The following is a 6,581-nucleotide window of genomic DNA, read 5'->3' as shown; positions in this document are numbered from 1 at the left end:
AGCATGGCCAGCATGAAGAAGAAAGGCTGAATCCAATTTGCTGTACCTTTTATAGGTTTTATTCATTATAGGAGAGAAAGGAAGAAGTTTTTTATAAAAAGCCAAATAAACAAAAGTCAATTATTAACTCTGGAAAAACATAATTACTCCTGCCATTTTATGGCCTTCTTATAAAAGGTTTTTACTTTTGGTTAATGTTTCCCAAATGTGCTGTCAATGATACAGCTGGTCACTTTATCTATAGCCTACCCGTGTCTCTGGTAGCTCACAGAATCTGTCAATCCTTTAACAGGTTGGTGATAAGCTGTAAAAATATTTAGAAACTTCACTGAAACACCAAGCCAAGAACCTTAACTCCCAGGCAGGAAGAAACCCTAGTTAGTTGGAGAGAGGGTACCTGGTTGGGTGTTTAGGGCAATTTTTGTAAAGACTTTGCAAAGCCCAGGTGATTTGGGGAACAGACCTCATTTTCAAAGCAATCAGGGCATATAAAACCTGAATTTTAAATGTATTCACTGAGCCATCAAAAAGTGGCAAGAGACTTTGTGGGATCACAGCATCTCATGTAGAGTCCTAATCTGAACTATAAATCAACTGGATTTAAGTACTAAGGTGACTAAGGCTACTAAAGTGACTCCATCTTAATATTTAAATACCTTTGCTAATCTATCTAGGAACCCAGCAGCTACTGCAAATCAATGGGAAAATCAATGCATGAATTAGCTCTGGAAATGCAGCTTGGGTTGAGTGTTATTGATCACACAATGCCTTAGTAGTTTTTTAATTAACCTATTTCTGCTCAGGATCACTTGGTTGGTTTTGTTTTGGGTCTTGTGGGGGCTTTTTTGAGATGCAACTCTGAAGCCATATCTATGGGGTTGGTTTCCTGTTCCCAGCAGAGTTTCTCCAAAACCACTATGAGTCTGCCTCCATGGGAGCAGCAGGAATCAGCTCCAAACCCTAGAGAGGAGCTCCAGCCCTTGGGAGCCCTTGGGAGCCCTTGGGAGCCCTTGGGAGCCCAGCACAGCCTCAGCAGGGCCACTAGCAACAAGCATCTGGTAAGCACAGCCAGAAACCAGGGCCCTTGAGGAAATACCTGTCTTCAATATCTTGTGGTACCCAGGGGTGAGTGATCTCTCTCATCCATGTGCAATCCTCTAACAATCATTTTTTTCAAGCAAAAGTTAGCAATATTCACTCAACCTTTCCCCACAGGTCATGCTCCCTAAATTTCATGTTGCACTTCTTGGTGCCATCCAGACTTGCTTTTTTTTTATTGCTTCATCAGCAAGAGTGTCCATATCTGAACACAACTGAACCTGTATCAATGACCAGTAACCCAATCACATTTTACATGCTGTGCCTTGCTGATACAAACCTTCCTTCCAGTGACATTTGCCAACATGAACTCATGTTCCAGTTGAGACCTTTCTGGTAGTGCCACTTGCTCAGCCATTCCCTTTCTTGTCTCTGTACATCTGGTTCTAGGGTGGCACCAATTACTGCACTGTGAATTTGTCTGGGCTGAATTGCATCGCACTGATTTTTTAAAACCATTTTTAGACCATTTTTCAAAATTTTATGACCATTTGGAATTGTAATCCTTCAAAGGACTCCCTTGGCAGTGCTTGGCAATGCCCAAAAACCTGTTAATATATACATATTCTCTTCCCACATCCAGATGATATGGGATACAGTAAGGCCCAGCAGAGGTACTAAAATGACCCCTCTTGTTGTCTGAGAATCATGAAGCCTGTCTGCTAAGTAATTATGTGCCTTTTGTGATTCTTGTCTTGCTCATCACTTCTCAATGTGCCAGTGAGACTGTCACATGGTGAAATGATGAAAGGATTTTGTGCTGTTGTTTCAGCTGTTGTCTGTCAGAGCAGAGAATTATGCCTATTATTACCTTGATTTCTTCTTCTTCTTCAGTAGAGATCAGGGAGTATGTTGACCCTTCACTTCAACTCTACTATTTTCTCTTCTATACTGGCAAGTTAATTGCAAAATCACTGAACTGGGTACTTTTTAGGATACTGAAACAGGGCTGGCTGATCCAAAACTCCCTTTTTACATGCAGGTGTTATTTTTCCTCCTGCTTCCCCAGAGGCAGCCCTGGTAGCTGTCAACAGCCTGCCACGGTGCAGGAGTCACCTCTGCTCCTCCCTCCCGCCTGCTGCTGCCACCTGTCTGTGCACAGCCTGAAACCCCAAGGGGTACATGCATGATTCAGGAGCCCCCAAATTGTAGCATACTTCTAGGGGATTCCTGTAGGGCAGAGAAGGGTGTCACCTCATTTCATATAGGGTTTGCCTCTGCACCTGCATTTAAAGGTGTATGCAAGCACTGTAGTGAGCTGAAAATGGAGCAGGTAGAGTCACACTGAATTATGCTGCAAATTGTCAGCCCTATTTCTATGTTTTCTATTGCATACTTAAATGCAAACCTTGATATCATATCTGAGGAATAATCCAATAACTACACTCCACCTTTCTTGCCATTGCCTTTACACAACAGAAAAAAATAAGCTGTGAGATGAATTAGCACAAAGTTATGTTTTTAAAAACTGTGTAAGAACAGTGAGGAGTCACTGAGCCTCAAGCACATCAAACTTTCACAGATGGATTTGTTCCCACTGAGAAGATACATGGGAGACACTAGATTCATAGAACCATAGAATCCTACAACATCCTGAGTTGGAAGGGATTCACAAGGATCAGCAAAGTCCAACTCCTGGCCCTGCACAGGACAGGTCCAAAGCTCACACCATGTGTCTGAGAGAAGTACCCATGTCCTTCTTGAACTCTGACAGGGTTGGTATTGTGATCATTTCCCTGGAGAGCCTGTTCCAGTGCCCAACCATCCCCTGGGGTGATACAGACTTGTTTGTGTCAGCCTTACTACCATGACAGGCTTTCTGCACATTGGCCAGGCTCTTAGCTGGGAGTGATTTATATAGCCAGCAATGGTGATGGCTGCCCATGCTTGGCTGAGGAGCATTTCTTGTGGTGGACCTTCATGCTGGTCTGGAAAGCTGGTGAGAGCATGGAGACAGTTTGTGCCACACCAAAAAGGAAACAGCAAACAGCTGAGAAAAGGAAGTACCTCAAGCCTTTCCAGGAAATTCAAACCTCCAAGGGCAGCAAGGCAGCAGCCATTGGTTTGGGTGATAGGAGAAGAGCAGCTGGGGGTTTAAACCATGTCTCAGTGAAATCGCTGTTATGTGCGATGGCAGCCAGCCTGCTTGGCAGGAGCAAAGGGCTGTGTCAGTTTGCCGCTGCCACAGCACAAAGGCTGCCTGTAACCTGACATGCTGACACAGGCTCCTTCTCCTCCCGTGAGCCAGTCCTCCCCTCCACCCCTCCCGTCTGCAGCGGGAGCTGTGGCTCCCAGCTCCTACCTGAGACTCCCAGTCCTGTCCCTAGGGCTCCAAGTTGTCTGACATCTGCTGAAAGAGCTGCCCACCGATGTTCATCTGTACCCCGGCTCTGTTAGAGCACTTTTCTGCCTCACCACTCATGTTGTTGGCTGAGTCCTGTGAAACTAGGACTGCAATAACAGAGAATTGCAGTTAGGACGTGTCTCAATAAAAACCCTCTGTGCTGTGTATTGGGCAGCACACACCCTTAAAAATTGCTTAAAATACCATTATCAGGACAATTTTTCCACACAGGAGCGCTGGTTAAGCTCTCTGCTACACTTCGTTCTGCCTAGGGCGTAAAAGACGGACAGAAGTGTTACTCAGCGGCCGCTTTGTGAAGAGGGCTCTGAGAGGCTGCGGCTGCACGGCGCCGGGATTGCCCGGCCTGGAGCATCCCCAGGGAGAATGAGCTGCCGTGGCAGAGCCACCTCACGGCCTGCACAAGGCTGCGGCCACCCCACTCTCTGCCACTCCTCTGCCCTTTGCCAAAGACCAGCTCACTTCAGTTAAATACCTGGCAAATCCTTGCTCTGAGGACTCCGTAAAGTGCCTTTGTGGAGGCAGTGACCAGCCCAGGGGAGGCTTCAGCCCCTCCGCACATCTCCCTGTAGTAGTGCCTGGAGAGGGGCCGTGATGCACCTGGGCATCGCTGGGGGGCAATCCCCCATCCTCTCCCTCTTCCTCGTGCTTCGAACTGGGGGCTGGGCAAACACTCCTTTTAATCCCCTGAGCAGCCTTTTTCCCACATGACTAACTCTTCTGCATGCGTGACATCCGCCTTTTCTCAGATGAAAGCCCTCCCGCCAGTGCTGGCACTGGGATGCTCGCTCCCTGGCTCACAGCTGCGAGCTTCAGCCCGTGCAACAGGGGCTGTCCCCACGCTGGGACACATCCCCGTCTACACGAGGAGGCTTTCATGAGATCCTCGTGTCCAGTCTCTCAGGGGATACCGGAGCTGTGTGGCAGCAAGGAGGGTGGGCATCTCTGCTCCTCTGCAGGCAGACACAGCCTGTCCAGCTCGACATCTGAGCCACCAAAGGCACGTTACCAGCACAAAGTCTCAGCTCGAGCATCAGCAGTTTGGAGTTAGCTGGCTCTTCCTCTGCAGGAACAAGAAAGGGCAGATGAGTGGCTGGTTGGATTAATTCCCCGTTGCCCAGCAGGAATGGAGGTAAAAGCAGCAAGTGCAAAGCGCAGAGACTCGCCACCTGCTGCTCCACACTCAGGACCTCTGTCTCTGAGGGGAAGAAGCGAAGGGAGGCTGCTACCTGGAGAGCACCCATCTCCTGCAGCCGGTTCGACTGCCCAGCGACCTCCCAGAGCATGGAGGGCTTTGTACCCCACTGCTCTGAGCCTGGAACCAATGCCTTAGACAACTAATCCATACCTCTCCATAACCTCCTGTCCCAAGACAGGCTGATTGGCTCCCTGTTTTTCTTTTTCAGACCTAAAATATGCTGTCACCTCCACACAGCTCCTTTGCACTCCAAGGTTGCCACAGGCTGATGGCTGTTTCACACATCAAAGAGTGCTCAGCATTGCCACGGGGACAGTGCCCCATGCACAGGGGCCAGCCCCAGATCTGAGGACATCAGGAACAGTGTAAAGATGCTGTCAGTTTCCCAAAGCATCAGGAAATCGAAGTGTTTTGTCGAAGTTTAGATGAAAGCTTAGAAGCTGAATGATTTTCAGGCAGATGAGTGTACAAACTGGCAGGTTAAATTAGGGTATCATAAAGTACTACCTTGAAGGCTACAGTCAAAATCAAAACCAAATGTTACGAAGGCAGAGGAGAGGCAACCACTCAGGGGCACAGTATTCTGCATCCCTTACACCTTGCCCTTTACAAAAAGCCACCTTGCCCCAACAAGGAAGGGAAACGAATTGATCCTCTGAAACATGGCTTTGCATCCAGGCAACGTGTGTTTCTCACTTCAGTTTTACTGAGTGGTCCCAGTTCATTTTACAGTGACCATGTGTTCGCACATCAGCACCTGCAAAGCTGTTTAGATACAATATCATAAAGAATGTTAGTCCAAAGTCTAAAATTCCTGTTGGTCCAGAACTGATAAAAGCCACCTACTGTAATTTGTAGCAATTAGAATTCAAATTATAGGAGAGAAGCAAAGGTGATAGAGAAATAATGCAAGAACACTCTTGCATTTTCTTCAAAATTAAATGCTTTCCATTTAGCCATTGCTGTAGCTAACAAGATGCTTTGACAGCTTCGAATCGCCACCTCCATGGGAAAGGGAAACATGGTAGGAAGGAAGAGGACAGGCTAACAAAATCAAACTTTACTTTTTGATCTTAAGTCAAATTCAGTTTCTACTGAACCTGCAAACTTTACTCAGAACAAAGCTGAATCTGTGCTATAAGGGCAAAATTCCTCTGGACTGATGCAAAATATCCAGTTAAAACACAAGTCTATTATGTGGAATGCATCCACAGTGCTTAATGTATTCACAAAACTGAACATACTGACACAATGTGCTGGCAAGAGTGTACCACTCATCGCTGTTGATGTACTTTAGCTTTATGTGATTTGAAAACTAGCAAGTTCGGTCCGTCAAATTAGGCGTATCTAACTGTGCAAATTTTTCATTAGCAATTGCCTGTTTGCATAGGAAGCTGTGGTGTCACTCTGTTGCACACATCCCTTCTTGCATGCCACATTAAAAGGAAACAAAAACCATGAGAGGCCAAGAGGAGCTGCTCATAGAAGGCCAAGCACAGATTGCTCATTGCTAATGGATTGTGGACAGTTGGTCAATGCATTTTCTATAAAAACTTGGCATATTTAAAGCAGCTCATTTCATGAGTCACAGGTTACTGCACTGATGAACTGACCAAATTTCTGGGATCATCTGAGCCATGTTTTAAGAGTGTCTAGAATCACAGACTCCTGCTATTCACTGAGTTATTTCACGTCTTTCTTGCACTTCTGCCATGAGCATGAAAGTAATTTCTTTTGTTTTCCCAGATGTTGGAGTTTACACATGAAAAACTCTTTCTGATGTGATAACTCTCCTTGCTTGGTCAAAACTGGCACCCAGACCTTGAAAGAAATTATCAAACCAAAAGCTCTTGTGCTAATACTGTGATTTGTATTAATTTGGGAATGATTTTGTTCTCACAGTGATGAAGGAACAGGACTTGA

This window comes from Aphelocoma coerulescens, chromosome 1 (genome assembly GCF_041296385.1).
Source record: "Aphelocoma coerulescens isolate FSJ_1873_10779 chromosome 1, UR_Acoe_1.0, whole genome shotgun sequence".
In the NCBI taxonomy this organism is placed as follows: Eukaryota; Metazoa; Chordata; class Aves; order Passeriformes; family Corvidae; genus Aphelocoma; species Aphelocoma coerulescens.
Note: the sequence above shows the minus strand (reverse complement) of the source record.